General features: G+C 38.6%; 1 long non-coding RNA gene across 1 annotated transcript; it reads left to right on the top strand.

The window, feature by feature from the left end:
* The first annotated feature begins 70 nt into the window (after positions 1–70).
* Positions 71–12,498, top strand: LOC111768786 (uncharacterized). The gene is made up of 4 exons (XR_002801331.2): positions 71–246; positions 1,545–1,612; positions 11,783–11,937; positions 12,290–12,498. It is a non-coding gene; the product is annotated as an uncharacterized lncRNA (long non-coding RNA).
* The last annotated feature ends 4,533 nt before the right edge of the window (positions 12,499–17,031 follow it).

Genomic DNA, 17,031 nt, shown 5'->3' with positions numbered 1-17,031 from the left:
TGGCCCGAGGGAGGACGTTTGTGATTGGTGGGTTCTGCCGCGGCGGGAAGTTCGAACGGAGGTCTGGGGAAGAGCCGGAGGAGAACAAAAGAAAAGGGTGTAAATGAACCACCGACTCCGAGCCCGCAGGGCTGCAGTTGTGACGCATGCACAGCAGCAAGGGCGGCCCGAGGGTCGCTGTCCAATAATCGAGAGTAGAGAGTTTTGAGTTTACCGTGCACCCGCGTCAGTAGGCTCGCCTTTCAGGTGAGGTTTGTCTCGTCCTTCGAGCCTTGAAAGGGACACAGCCCCAAAGGTATAATTGTGTCCTGTAGAGAAATCTGTAGGGAGTCTTCCAATTGCCCTGGCTGAAGGGAATCTCCCCTTTATACCCTCGAGTTTTCTTCGTAGATATACGAAGATTTCTAGGGTCATGGGGAATTTGTGGTTAGAGCTGAAGTCTATTGCATCTGTGATTGGTACCGGGGAGCAGGGCACATGGACAGGGACAGGAACAGGACAAATGGAAGTGAAGGGTTACTTGTTACGCATTTGCTGTCGGTGGTGTTTGCAGCCAACAGGATTTGCTCTTTTAGGGTTTTCAAAAATCATCTTAAACAGTAGGAAAGTCATCTGTCCCCAACAACCATCTGTGGCCAGTTGTGTAGGAATAAGATAGGCCAAATGTACGCTAAAGACAGGGAAGGGAGAGGGGAGGGCCGGTATTCTAAACTCAAGTTGCTTGAGTGGCTTGCTTGTGAGGCAAGGCTCTGTCAAAAATCTTGGGGGAGAGAATATTAGAATTAAAAAATTATGGCCAACGTTTATTGAGGCCTTACTCTAGGCCAAGAATCCAACTAAGCACTTCATATATTAACTGTTCTGAGTCCGTATATGTGTGGGTTTAAGCGCACATACTGTTTTCTTTCCTTACATATCAAATATTAACAAAGAGCCTTAAATTAAGACACAAATGAGCAAATAATGAAATATAATTTTCTTATGTATACTTATATATGCTTAGTGACTTCACAGAGGTATGCTAACCTACTCTGGTCTAAATTGTTGGGTTCCATCGACATCATAATAGTGTAACCAATCAAAAATTATTTCATTATTATTAATAGATAGATCTGCTGCTTTCTAAAAATAACTAGCTAAAAAGAAGCAGAAGCTAATTATAGATATTGAATCTATAACCATATTTAGGCAACCTTAGCCTTTAGTCTATTTTACAAATCACATACATGTTATTACTTTCTCTTGTTAGGTAGAGGATTACTGAAATGTAATCCAAAAGCCCAAATATATACATGTACTCCAAAGGTAGCTTTTGATTTTTGTGGCCTTGTTTTTAGGTGGACCTTCTAATTGAATCTGTCAGTATTGAAGGGGATGAGGAGTTCTTGTGTTTTAGAAAGAAAATTAATTATAGTAAACACTAAATACTACCAGGTTGTCTCAGTATATGTAAGATAATTGAGGTCTTTGAGAAATACAAATAAATATTTAAAGGGCAAAAGTAAAGAAACAGAGCAAAGTAAGCACAAGTTTTTTTCCCACAGTCAAGGATTTACACAACCTTACAGGAGCCACTTCGGACAAAGTAACAGCTCTCAATTCATCAGTTGAGGTATGTATCTTGTTGCTGGTAAGTCATTGACATTGTAATTCCTTCTCACAGGTCTCATTAATATTACCATAATATCTGTTTTCTCTCTCCATCCCCTAGGAAGACCAATTTTGTAAATGACTACTTTTCTAACAAGCATAGGCACAGACAACCCCACCCTTTCACCCTTTATTCCCTCCTAGAGCTGGGCTTTCCTTCCCTGTAAGAGGTCTTACGTATACAAAGTTACTGCAACCAGTTATTTGAGTTTACCCCTCCTTTCTAACAGATAGAGATCTCCACAGGGATTTTATTATGCTTATAGTGCCCAAAAGGCCACAGCTCATCTCTGGACTCTTGACAGTTCTCAAGGGATCCTGTGGGGCTCTCAGAACTTTCGTTAAACTACTAAATATAGTAAACAGAAAGAGTTGAAAAATTGGAAGGAATCTGAGAAAGGCTTAATTACATTGGAAAGGACAGCATTAGAAGGTCACAAACTCCAATATCTGCAGAGACTAGGCTATATCATAAATAGTAAAATTGGCCATATGTAGTACAATAGGGAGTGGTAGACTGTAGCAAACTACAGGGAAAGGTCATATTCGAAGAAGGCTGTCGCTATTCAATACCAGCCAGCTGTAAAATGAAGGCAACATTTTGACAAACTTTCAAATTTCTCAAAGGGAATGAGGTACAAAAATTTTTATGTGTCATTTCTCAATTTATAAAAGTTGAAAACTAATTAAAATTTTTAAAAACATTGTATCAAATTAAATGCATGCATAGGCCAGATTTGGCCTATGGACCATAAATGTGCAATTTCTCAACTAAAAGGTAAAATAAATGGATACTGTAAGGCAGAGAATGCGGGGTGGGGGGAGGGGCAGGGGGAGACAGAAGACCTTAAATGTGGACTCCTGTGGGAGATTGAGTAGGAAAGGAATAGAGAAAAACAGATTTTAAAAAGCTTTTTCATGAGATTTGAATTAGATCCCATTTGATATTCTTTGAGAGATTCCAACAAATGTTTTTATTATTTTCAATTTTTCTTTGTTTTGGATAGGCATTTTTTTGTATTTTAATACTCCTCTGTACCAAAACTGGACGTTGAGAGGAGTGGGCTTCGTATGAGGTATGCAACAACTGTAGAACATAATTTTGCCTCCAAAATGCCTGATATAATGAGATTAAAGAACAAATTCATCTGGGATTTGAAAGCTTGTTTTTTGGCTTGTCTCACTAGCTAAGTGACACCCTTTACACTACTCTCATACATATGATTTAAGCACATGCTTCAGCAAAATAAAATCACTACATGTCAAGACCTTATGAATTATCTTTAACACTCAAATCCTCAAATGCAATGATTTAGCTGACCATCCTTGCATACGTTGAACTTTACCCACTATTAAAAGGGTAGGAAAATTGATTAAAAACTAATAAGTGCTCAATAAAATACTAGGAAGCCAAATCCAGCAACATAAAAAAAGTATTATACACCATGACAAAGTAGTATTTATTTATCCTAGTAATGCATGGTTGGTTTCACATCAGAAGATCAATTAACATTATATACCATATCAATAGAATAAAAAATAAAAATGATATGATCATTTTAATAGTCACAGACAAGGCATTTGACAAAATCTAACACCCTTTCATGATAAAAACAAAACAAAACACTCAACAAACTAGGAGTAGAAGGGACTTCCTCAACATAATAAAGGGCATCTATGAAAAACCCATAGCTAACACCATACTTAATGGTGAAAGACTGAACGTTTGCTCCCTAAGAACAGGAACAAGATAAAGATGTCTACTCTTGCCACTTCCAATCAACATTTTACTGGAGATTCTAGCCAGGGCAATTAGGCAAGGAAAAAAAAAAAGATAAAAGACATTCGGATTGGAATGAAGAAGTAAAATCATGCAGATGACATGATCTTGTATATAAAAAATCTTAAGAAATCCACTAAAAACTATTAGAAATAAATGAGTTCAGCAAGGTTGCTGGATATAAGATCAGTATACAACAGTCAATTGTATTTCTATATACTAGCAATGAACAATCTAAAAATGAAATTAAGAAAACAATTCCATTTACAATAACATCAAAAAGAATAAAATACTTAGGAATAAGTTTAATGAAAGAAGTGAAGAACTTGTATACTGAAAGCTAAAAACTCTTGTTGAAAGAAATTTAAAAAGACCTAAATAAATGGGAAGACACTCCATGTTTGTAAATCAGAAGACTGAATGTTGTTAAGATGGCAATTCTCTCCAAATTGATCTACAGATTCAACACAATCCCTATCAAAATCCCAGTTGCGTTTTTTGCATAAATGTACAAGTTTATCCTAAAATTAAAAGTGACCCAAAATAGCCAAAACAGTCTTGAAAATAGATGATCAAAGTTGGAGGATTCATAATTCCCTCACCTCAAAGCTTACTACACAGCTATGGTAATCAAGACAATGTTGTACTGGCATAAGGATAGACATATAGAACAATAGAATCAAATTGAAAGTCCAGAAATAAACCTTAAGTTTATGGTCAGTTGATTTTCAACAGGGTGCCAAGATAATTCAGTGGAGAGAGAAGTCTTTTCAACAGTGGTGCTCGGGCAACTGGGTAGCTACATGAAAAGAATGAAGTTAGACCCCTTCCTAACACGATACATAAAAACTAACTCAAAATGGATCATAGACCTAAACATATCAGCCAAAACTATAAAACTCTTAGAAAAAAAATAGGAGTAAATCTTCATGACCTTGCCTTAGCCAAATCCGTTTTTATTATGGTCAAAAGCACAACAGTCAAAAGAAAAAAATAGGCAAATTGGACTTCATCTAAATAAAAACTTTTGGTGGTTCAAAGGACACTAATAGAAAGTGAAAAAAAAACCCACAGAATGGGAGAAAATATTTGGAAATCGCATATCTGATCCAATATATATTAAGTATTCTTACCATTCAACAATAAAAAGGCAAATAACCCAATTTAAAAAATAAGCAAAGGATCTGAATAGATATTTTGCAGAAGATATACAAATGGACAATAAGGACATGACAGATACTCAACATCATTAGCCACTAGGGAAACGCAGATCAAAACCACAAGAGATACAACTTCATATACACTGGGATGGCTATAACAAAAAAATACAGCTAATAACTAGTGTTGGTGATGATGTGGACAAGTTGGAACCCTCATGCTTTGCTGGTAGAAACCGTGCAACTACTTTAGAAAACAGTTTAACAGTTTTTCAAAATGTTAAACATAGCTTTGCCATATAACCAAAAATTCCACTCCTGGGTATATACTCAAGAGAAATGAAAACATATATCCATACAGCAACTTGTTTACAAATGTTCATAGTAGCATTATTTGTAACAGCCAAAAAAGTGGAAAAACTCAAATGTCCATTAACTGATGAATGAATAAATAAAATATGGTGTGTTCATACAATGAAATATTATTCAGTAATAAAAAGGAGTGAAGTACTGATATATACTGTAACATGGATTAACCTTGAAAAAATTATGCTGAGTGGAAAATGCTAGTCACAAAAGACCAAATATTGTATGAGTCCATTTATATGAGGTGTCTGGAAATAGCACATCTATAGAGAAAGAAATTGGATTAGTGGTTACATAGAGCTGGGGAGGAGGACTAATTAAAACCTAGGCTCTAAGTCCAGCCCACACTTGAGGGGAGGAGAAATAGGCTCTACGTTTTTAAGGAAGAGTGTCAAAACTCTCATGGACATATTTTAAAACAATCACACCCAGGTTTCACTCTAGATGCATTAGAATTTAGAGATCTTTGAACTGAAGTACAAGGAGAATAAAATAAGTCTACTTATTAGACTTGGCTAAGATATTAGCCAATAAGTAGACTTGGCTAAGATATTATTTACAAAACAAACATAAAATGACTCTGAAAGGTGGAAAAAAATAAAGGAGACAGGCCAGGGACCTTGGGAATCAAGGAACAATAAAGAGGGGATTATCTTGGCTTTTCTTTTTCGCCTCATAAATTGCAGAATTGAAGCTAAAGAACCCAGCAACTCAGAAACTCCAATGGCAAAGACAATAGAAGTCTCAGGAAAAGCCTGCTCTCTCTAAACAAAACACCAGGAAAAGGGGAAGCCTTGCAAGATAGAAAAGTTTTAGAAAATAACCATTCTACTCCAGCCAAATATCACAGAAAAAACTGGTCCCAACCAACAAGCAAAGACTAAAAGGGGAGCCTAGACTTCTGCCCTCATGTTATAACGAGGTGGCTCAACATCCATGCCAGGGTGGCATCAGAGAAGGCCAAGGAGAGAGCCTAGACTTTCATCTCCATCACCAGTAACATGCCTTCTCCTCCCCACACGGTGTCAGTGGATATCACATGCAGAGTCAGGACTTTGACCACTGACCAGCAATTTATGAGCCACTCCTACCACAGTGTCATTATAGAACAGATGGGGAGCCAGAATATCTATCTCCATCCAGCAGTAAGAAGGAGCCCTTCCCTCTTATTTATTGTTGAAATAGGCCAAGTGGGGAATCTGGACTTCTACCTCTACCTGGAAGTAACAAGATAGCAACCCTTCTCCCCTGCTGGAGTAGTATCAAAGAAAGCAAGTTAAAACCAAAGGTTTGTATAAGATATAGAGTCATATAACATAATATGAAAAATTCCAGGTTTCCTTTGAAAACCACTTGTCATACCAAGAATGAGGTAAATCTCAAACTGAATGAAAAGACAACCAATTTCACAGCAGTGTGACTTCAGAGATATTAGAATTAACTGTCAAATATTTTAAAGCAGCAATGATAAAAACGCTTCAACAAGCAATTACAAACACACTTGAAACAAAAATTGGAAAGTCTCAACAAAGAAAAAGTCTCAACGATGAGATAGAAGATATAAAGAAGAACCTAAATAAAAGATACAGTGGTTGGGCTCAAAAGCAGAATGCAGTGAATAGAGGAAAGAATCAGTGAACCTAAAGATAGAGTAATAGAAATTACCAAATCTGAGCAACAGAGAGAAAATAAATTGCAAAAAAAATAAACAAACAGAGCCTTAGAGGCTTGTGAGAGTATCACAAAATATCTGACATTTGGGCCATTAGAGTGGGAAGAGAGGATAAAAAGAGTAGGGTTGAAAATGTACTTAAAGAAATAGTGGCTAAAAGAGGTTCCCAAATTTATCAAGAGACTTAACCTACAGATTCAAGAATCTGAATGACTCCCAAAAAGGATAAATCCAAACAAATCTATGCCATGACACATCATAGTTAAACTTGTGGAAACTAAAGACAAATGAAAAACCTTGAAAGCATCCAGAGAAAACTGAGACTTTACCCACAGGGGAAAAACAATTCAAATGACAGCAAATTTCTCATCAGAAACCATGGAAGCCAGAGGGAAGTAACACAATGCTTTTCAAGTGCTGAAAGAAAAGAACTGTCAAGAATCCTATACCCAGTGAAAATATCTCTAAGGAATGAAGGGAAAATGAAGCCATTTTCAGAAGAAAGAAAGCTAAGAGTATTTGTCACCAGGAGACTTATCCTAAAAGAATGGCTGAAGGAAATTCTCTAAACAGAAAAGAAACAATAAAAGAAGGAATGTTGGCATATCAGGAAGGAAGAAAGAACATAGTAAGCAAAAATATGGGTAAATACAATAGGCCTTCCTTTTCCTCTTGAATTTTCTAAGTTATGTTTGACAATTGAACCCAAAATTATAACAATCTGATGCTATAATTTTTCTTCTATATACATATATAAATGTATAGAGGAAATATTTAAGACAATTATATTATAAGTGGGGAGGGGCAAAGGGACGTAAAGTTTCTATAGTTCACTCGAACTGGTAAAATGATGATACCAGTAAACTGTGACAAGTAATGGATATATAATGGAGTACCTGGAGCAGCCACTTAAAAGTATACACTTTTAAGAGATACACTAAAAACACCATAGATGAATCAAAATGGGATTCTGAAAATGCTCAAGCAACCTGTAGGAAAGTAGGAAAAAGAAGACAGGTGTGGGCAGACCAGGAGGAAGAGAACAAACAAAACTTTAAATGGCAGACTGAAACCCTAAACATATCAATAATATATTAAATGTAAATGGTCTAAGTACACTAATTAAAAGACAGAGATTGGCAGAGGTGATTAAAAAACACATCCTAACTATATCCTATCCACAAGCAACTCACTTCAAATATAATGATAAAGGCAGATAAAAAGTAAAAGGATGGAAAAAGATATATCTTGCAAACATTAAACAATGTAAAGCAGTAGTGGTGATATTAATATCAGATAAAGTAGACTTCAGAGCAAAGAGAATTACTATAGTTCTGCAATATGTTACCATAAAGGGAACCTGAGCAAAAGATAGACTGGAATTCTCTGTATTATTTCTACAACTACACATGAATCTACAGTCATTTGAAAATAAGTTTAATTTTAAAAATTTCATCAGGCTCATTTTTGATCTTCTTACTGCAGGCAACAGTTTTGTTATCACATAACATTGGTCACCATTTTTCAAGGTTGCAATATAATTTCGTGGTTGTGTAGTACTCCAGATTCCCCACACTGCCACCAGCCTCAAATATCAATGTAGGCCTTTTGTGGGGGTGGGGGAGGCAGGGGAGAATGTCATTATTCCTGATATGTGAAGAAAACCTGACCATTTACCAGAGAATGAAAACAAAGGAAAACTAGAGAATGATCAAATCCCTAGTTTTAGTCCCTGAAGGCCTAGGCTGCTTTTGTTTCGGAATTACCTCAGTAGCCTTTTCTTTTTTAAAGCACAACTTTTTCATTTTTTATTAATGTGCATGAATTGGATATATACTGCTTAGTGAATTTTTAAATTAATAACTTTATGTTTAGAGCAGTTTTCGGTTTATAGAAAAATTGAGTGGAAAATACAGAGATATTCCCATATTTTCTCTAGCCCCTCACCCCAGTTGTGCTATTGTATACATCTTCCATTAGTGTGGTTTGTTACGTTTGATGAGCCAACGTTGTTACATTATTATTAACTAAATCCATCGTTCATTTTATGATTTTGTGAAATGTATAATGCTGTGTTTCCACCATTACAGTATCACACTGAATAGCTGCACTACCTAAATATCTCCTGTGCTCCACTTATTTACCCTTCCCTCCCTCCGCTTGAACCCCTGGCGATCTCTGATCTTTTTACTGTCTCCATAGTTTTGCCCTTTCCAGAATGTTATATAGCTGAAATTATATAGTGTGTAGGCTTTTCAGAATAACTTCTTTCACTTAGCACTATGCATTTGTTTCCTCCATGTCTTTTTGTGACATAATAGCTCATTTTTCAAAATTGCTGAATAATATTTCATCATACTGATGCACCACATTTTGTTTATCCATTGACCTGTTGAAAGACATCTTGGTTGCTTCCAAGTTTTGGAAATTGTGAGTAAAGCTACTATAAACACTCGCGTGCAGGCTGTAGTGTGGACATAAGTTTTCGAGTCATTTGGGTAAATACCAAGGACTGGAACTGCTGCATCGTATGGTAAGGGTATGTTTAGTTTTGTGAGAAACTGCCAAACTGTCTTCCAAAGTGGCTGTGCCATTTTCATCCCCACCAACAACGAGAGTTCCTGTTGCTTCACATCCTCACCAGTATTTGGTTTTGTCAGTGTTTTGGATTTTAGCCATTCTAATAGATGTGTAGTGTTATCTCAATGTTTTATTTTGTAATTCTCTGATGACATATGATGTTGAGTATCTTTTCATATGCTTATTTGCCACCTGTATATCTTTTTTGGTGAAGTGTCTGCGCAGATCTTTGGCCCATTTTTAAATTGAGTTGTTAGTTTTCTTTTTGCTGGGTTTTAAGTATTCTACATACATTTTGGATACCAATCCTTTATGAGATATGTGTTTTGCAAAGATTTTCTCCCAACCTGTGACTTCTCTTTTCATTCTCCTAACAGTCTTTCACAAAGCAGAAGGTTTTTTTTCTGTTTGCTGAGGAAGATTAGCCTTGAGCTAACATCTGTTACCAATCCTCCTCTTTTGTTTTTTTGGTTGGGGAAGATTAGCCCTGAGCTAACATCTGTGCCAGTCTTCCTCCACTTTATATGTGGGTCACCACCACAGCATGGCTGATGAGTGGTGTAGGTCTGTGCCCAGGATCTGAACTTGCAAACCCAGGCCACCAAAGTAGACTGTGCTGAACTTAACCACTATGCCACGGGGCTGGCCCCACAAAGCAGAAGTTTTTAATGAATCAACTTATCAACTTTTTCTTTCATGGATTGTGCTTTGGGTGTTGTGTCTAAAAGCCATTGCCAAACCCAAAGTCATTTAGATTTTCTCATATGTTATCTTCCAGGAGTTTTATGGTTTTGCATTTTACATTTACATTTTGAGTTAATTTTTTGTGGAGGGTGTGAGATCTGTGTCTAGATTTATTTTTTTGCATATGTATGTACAGTTGTTCCAGCACCATTTGTTGAAAAGACTGTCTTTGCTCCACTGTATTACCTTTGCTCTTTTGTCAAAGATCATTTGGCTATATTTATGTGATTCTATTTCTGGGCTCTCTGTTCTGTTCCAATCATCTTGTCAGTCGCCGTCTAATAATTTCTATTTGCTTATGTTGATTTGAATTGAATTTTTATCAATTGCTGCTGAAATATCACTGATTAATTCAAGCACTTGGTACATGCCAAGCACTGTGCTAATCTCTTTACATAAATTTAATCACAACAGTCTTTTGAAATAAATGAGGAAACTTGGGGTTTGGGAGTTTAAGTAATATGTTCAAGATCATGTCACTAGTGAGTGACCCAGGTCTGTCTGCCTGTCTCTACAGTACTGCCTGTCAAAGATGACTTTGATAGTCCTTACTCAGACTATTACAGTTGCTCTAATAGTCTTCCTTCTGCTAATTACTGCCTTGAGTTACACTACAGTTGCCTTCTAGATTAAGCATTTAAAGCCTAACCTACCTCTGCCGCTTTTTTCTAGTACTCTCTTCGATGCTCAGTGGGGCTATTCTATGATCTTCTATTACACTCTCTGCTTTACTCTATCAGTATGTGACCTAACCTATTCCCTACGCTTGCTGCATCTCCAAGTATTAAGATTCCTTTTGTCAGAGGCCATCTCAAATGCCACCTTCTATATTGACCCTTCTCAATTTTGCATCCCCACCTCACCCTAAAACTGGAACTGAGTGCTCCCTCCTTGAAATAACTGAAGCATTTCATTTAAACCTCAGCTGTGGCACGTCTTATGCCTTGTGTTTTAGTTATATGAGTTTGACTCATCCTTACTACTAGACAGTTGTCTTCTTGACATCTTGTATACTGTGTAGACCCTGACATTCATTTAAAAAATTTCATTGAGTTCATAATATCTATACCAAAAACTGCACTAAATCGTGGGGTGGCAAAGACAAAAGACATCACCACTGACTTAAAAAAGTTTATAGTCTAGGAGGAGAGGCCAGACCGGAGTGCAGTTACTTTTCTGTAATTTGAGTTCTAATACGAAAGTAAACCTCCAGTACTGCGGGGCAGAGCACAGAGTACAGAGTACCTAATACAGTGTAAGTATGGGAAGGAGAGAAGACATATTAGAGGACAGCCATAGGAGTCAGGCTGCTGAATTAACAACATAGGCAGTAGCAGGAAGGCCTAAGAGAGCATCGCGGGTTTGGAGTGAAGCAGGGTTCACTATACTACAGTGTTTGAGCTCAAGAGCGGCAGAGGATAAAAAGGTAGGATACTCAAAGAAATTTCTGAGCCTTGCAAAGGAGTTTACATTGTTATCCTGAAGGACACGAAAATGATTGTAAGGTTTTAAGCAAGGAAATATCATGATCTCACTCCCGCATGGGTGGATCACTCTGACAGTTATATGGATCAGAGATTGGGTTAGCTGGGCCTAAGGACAGGGAGGGAGACCAGCTGGCAGGGTGTTGCAGTAGTCTAGGTTAAACAATGTTAGGATCTGAAGAGAGGACAGCTTTGAGAGGTTTAGGAGATAGAATTTATAAAACTTGATAAGGAGGTAAAGTAATTCTTTAAGCTCTCATATTCTCTACACGGGGGATCATCTGAACAGTAACTTTCTCATGCTGACTTAAGGAGATACTTTTTCCTATTCCACTGTATGTGTTGCTAGGATCCATCTCCTTCCTCCTGACCACCAGCAACGATCTCACCAAGAGAGCCTGTACTACCAAAGGCCTCTCCCGGGAGGGTCTGCCTTGTTGTCAGAGCCTCTGACGCTGCTAGAGACAGAGGAGCCGCTGCTCGCACTGCCGCCCCGGGAGAGAGGTACTACTAAAATGAAAATTACAGCTCGTCGTTTCTTAGAAGTAGTGTTAAAAGATAGGTACTTAGGTACTCATATGTTAAATGGCCACTTTATGGTCTATTCCAGGAACATAAAACTGTTTATGGCACTCCGATTACAAGTTCTAAACAAGCTTCTCTTAAAAAAAAGTGAAAGCTAAGTTGAGGGCTTCTTATCTATACTGCTGTACTGAGGAGTGGGGAGCAGTTCACCTCAGCAAGAAGGAATATTTTATTGCTGACATCGTTTAGAATTGCTGTCACATGATGATGATGATGATAAAGTAGACCTATTTTTAGCCTGTTGTAGCATTGTCTTTAAATTTTCTTGCAGCTAATGCTCCCTTGCTGTCTGCACCTGGAGCTGATGCTTCCATTCTCCCTTCCACCCCACCACTTGGTACACCTCTGCTTATTTATGAATTAGAACTTGGGAAATGGAAATCAGAGTTACCTTGTGAGACAAGGAAGAATTCTGAGGGAAGAAAGCCTGGACATGAATCTAGGTTCTCTATTTTACCAATAAAATGATCTTGGACTGGTAACAATTTCTGAGACTCAGTTTTCCCATAATTAAAATAGGGTTAAAATATTTATTTTGTTTGAATTAAATAATATAGTAATGTAATGTATCTAAACTACCTGGCACTTAGCATATATTCTCAACAAATATTAATTCTCTCCTGTAATTAATATTGTCTTATTTTCTGGCCTCTCAGGATGTTTTGAACATATTTGCTATGTTTAGGGAATTTCCAATCTTAACATAAGTGCTGCTTCCCCAAGCTAGACTCTGAAAATGAAATCTCCAGGCTCTCACAGCTGGGGGCACACGTGTGACCTAGGCATCCCCATTCAGCACACCTGCATGAGATTTGGAAGTTAGAAGCTTGGGGAAGAAAAGATTCTTCTTGGAAGCCAAGTTGCCAATAAAAGCATCTGACATTTGGGGGTGGCAGTGCTTGTGAGGTTGAATTCCTAGTGCAGAAGCAGCTTTGGTGGGCAGTGGGAGTGGCAGCAGGTGCCTATAGGTTTGTTGGTGCAGTGGTAAGTAGTGGCGTTGACTTTCTCAGTGGACCAGTTCTATGGGGTAGTTGCAAGCATCGTTCCTGGAAGCTTAGTTCCATAGCTCTTCCTCCAGCTTCCCAACAATTTTCTGAGTTCTCCCATCTCCTTTTAGTAAACTTATTTTCTGCTCACTCGGCCAGAATGAGCTTCTGTTACTTGCACCTAGGAGCCCTGACTGATACACATTTCTGCATTTGAAGCATTGTTACCTGGGAGTAACAGGCCAAGAAGAATGTCAAGGTAGAGGCAGTAACAGTATAATTATAATCACTTTAAACAAAGGTACATAATTCTGGAAAGCAAATCCTAGAAAAGCTTAGTGAGCTATAATTCAGTGGAGATTGAGAAATGCAGCTTTTGAGGAGAGTATATGTAATATTAGGATACTTTTGCCAAATTTCTCCTTCTCTATTACTAAGGGAAATAGTTAAGAGAACTTGGGCTTTCATGTTGCCCAGAAGAAATAATTTCAGAACCAGTTTATGAAAAAAAAATTTAATCCCTGGATATTGACTCTGCAGAGCCGTCCCAAATGAGTTTATCAATTCAAGTCAAAGCCAGAATCAAAATAAATCAGGCATTATATGGCGTATTAAATTTCTGGAGCTCAATTCCGTTCCCTTAATCTCTTAGCAGCAGTAACAGAGTGGGGGCTCTCACTCATTGCAGTGGGGAAATAACAAAGCCAGAGTAAAATTGCTGTTGCAAAATGAAGCACCTCACCACATTTCCATCGAATGCTTTAGAGTTCATGAATCTCCCAGGAGCCAGAAAAACACAGCGAAGTCTTTAAAAGTGAATCCAGATGTCACCCATCACCATAGCAGTGCTTTAATTATCAAAAAACAAAGAAATAACTCCTTAGGTACATTCTAAGCAGGTGTTTCTTCCCAGAAAACAGAATAACTGAAGAAACAGCTGGGGCATTATATCTGCTTCAAGACTAGGGAGGAAAACTACAGCCGAAATCACAGAGACTACCAGAGGGAGCACAGACAAGTCACAGTGATTGGAATTTTGCAAGAATTAGTCTACACAACATAATGACTGATTAATATTAATTACTCCATTTTACAGATGGGAAAACTGAGTGCCTTACACGGCAGCCATTTCTCATTCAAATTCTGTCAGTCTTCAGCAAGTTCACTACATAATGAACATATTTTGCAAGATCTTTTAATTTTACCATATAGCATGGAGTGGTTTTTTTAGAAAACATTTGTATATTTTAACACAAATAATCCATTCCATTTCGGGAAAGTTAGAAAATAAAGATAAGCAAAAAGAAACCTTAAAACCATCTCTACTAACTGATTTTTTAACTGGGATTTTATAACCAGGCCCATGGTTGGGGTCAGGGGATCTGTGAACCTCTGAAACTCAGCAAGAAATGACAGTGTGCATTTCTCTAGAGTGAGGGTCCATACCCCTTTTATCAGCTTCTCAAAGTGTCTATCATTCAAAAATTGAGAACTACCTCTATCCTCCTGGACTTTATATAATGTGACTGGAGGAACAAAGACACCACCAACAAAAGCAGTCACAGCCTGAGAAGGAAGATGACCTTTGTCTAAAATGTTACATGGGCCAAACCAAGTAGTAGTTTCTAATATTTGGCTTGGCCTTGGTGCAGTGGTCTTGCAAAATTATGGAACATTAGGAAAATATTTTCTTTCTTCCTTAAGGATTTTCTTTTTTGTTTTTGTGCATGTCTGTGTCCATGCAATCTAACAGTTACCTGCTGGACAAGTAGAAAAATAAAGAGATAAAGAGATGCTTTTGCAGCTCACATTGGTGGGAAGATCTGGCAGAAATAATAAAGTATCTGCAAGCAGCAGCAGAGTCAAGGTGGTGATATTGTGGCTGAATAATTAAGACCTGAAAATACTTGATGGCAGAGGAAAAAAGCCAGATGAAAAGGGAAGAGTGAGGAGATAAATAAGAAAGTGAAAGAACTGCTGAAGTGTGCATAAAAGAGCTGGGAGTAAGGGCTTCGTGACTGAAAATGAGAGGGAATTGGCGGACCATCTCCTTTGATGTTAATGAGACAGTAAAAAGGAAAAACACTGAGAGATACCCTTTGGTGAAAAACACTTAGATGGATAGGTTAATTGATGCATTACATCATCCGTTAACAAACTCTTAGAGAGAAGTTACTATGTGTGAAGCACTATGGATAGAAACATGCATAAGAAATAACTCTTGGCCCAAGGAATTTACAGCATAACTGGGGAGACAAATATAAATCAGTTCCGCAAAGCAGCGGAGTCACAAACGATGAATAGTAATGTTGGTGAGATCAAAGTGGGAGTGGTGAGGAAAGGCATTAAGGAATGGTGCTCGAAATGGGTCTTGAAATATGAGTAAGGTGTGTTGTTACCTGGCGGACAAGAAGAGAAAGGACAACCCAGGAGGAGAGGGCAAGCACCAAGGCCTGTGGGGGTGAGAAAGCATAGCTCATGGAAAGTGTCATGTAAACTGATGCGGTGGGAGAACAAAGGACTCAGTGGGCGTGGGCTCCCTAGTGATGCTGCTGGTTTCTGCAAAAGCCCAGGGCAAAAAAGGGAGATCCTCAACTACCGCAGTGACACTGGGGAGAGGGAAGAGAGGATAAGGAGAGAAATACTTAGAAAGTAAGAGTCTCAGGATTTAGAACCTCTTGGGAAAGCCGTTGTGAACCCTTGCCCCCAAACTGCACTGTCAACAAACAACATATTGATACCTTAAAGTCAGAATCAAAGTCCCACCCGCCTTTAGCAGACTATAAGAAATGGTTCTATGATGTCTCACATCTCTGTTTACCTCTGCTTATCTCATTTGGGCCAAGCTTCCCCCAAATTTGTTGTTAGTGCCATCCAGTCAATTCTGACTCCTGCCACCCTGTGGACAGCAGAGCAGAAGCCTGCCCACTCTTTCTGTGCCACCCTCTCACCTTCCAGCGCTCTACCAGACAGTGCTCTCTGCTATTCACAGGGTTTTCACGGCCAATTTTTCTCAAGTGGGTGGTCCTTCTCCCTAGTCTCATTCTGGAAGCTCCACTGAAACTTGTCCACTATATGTGACCCTGCTGGTATTTGAAATGCCAGTGGCATAGCTTTCAGCACCACAGCAACGTGCAGCTGCCACAGGATAACAACCTACAGACAGCGCCCACCTCCTTCACTGTGGTCTCCAAAATGCCCCCAGAATGGCTTACTCTGTGATGGGCAAACTGCCCTACAGCCTCAACCTCCTGTCTGAGTGGCTCCTTGCATTAACTGAGAGCTTCCTCAGCTCTGATGTCCTTGCCGCTCTTGCAGCTCTCCATGTGGAAACTTTTTGTCTCACGTCTAAAGTGCTCAGGGCTAAGAGGTGGACTAGACGGCTTTGCATCCCATAGCTTCCTTCAAACCACTTCACTCCTTCTCCTCTTTCTTCAAGACTCATCCCCCTGACCCCCATCACCAATATTTAATGTCCTCCCTCCCATCTCATCCATTGAAGACTTCAGCTTTCACAGTCTTTCTCCTCACCTCCTCCTCCTATGTCATCCTTAGAACTTTGTCATTCTTGCAGAGAACACGTTTTCATCCACACTCCCATGGCCATTTCCTGAATTTATCAGACCCAGAGTTTGCACTACCTCTGAAGTCTTGGCTGCAAATATCTGGCTTTTTCACCGTTGTCCTTTTATCTTTTCAGCTCTTTCTCTGTAGACCTCCCACAGCCACGATTTGTTGATTTAACTGAGACTCCCAGTACCCTGACCTCACCCATTTTCATTATCACTTAACCCCTTTTTCCCCCTCTACCTGCCTTTTTTTTCTGCTTAAATTCTACGGGTGATTATGATGATGACTCCTTTGATAGTACCTATCTTTGCCTCTTTGCTCATTCTGCCTGGAGAAGTAGAGAAACTTGTCTGATTGGAATATTTGGGAAGGATATACTGGGCATGCTCAGCTCAACTCTGCCCTTTTTTGCCTTGGTAACAAGCCCGCCTACAAAAAGCACATGTTCCCCTGTACC

Source organism: Equus caballus, chromosome 18 (assembly GCF_041296265.1).
Source record: "Equus caballus isolate H_3958 breed thoroughbred chromosome 18, TB-T2T, whole genome shotgun sequence".
Classification (NCBI taxonomy): Eukaryota; Metazoa; Chordata; class Mammalia; order Perissodactyla; family Equidae; genus Equus; species Equus caballus.
Note: the sequence above shows the minus strand (reverse complement) of the source record. Positions and strands in the feature narration are given on the sequence as shown.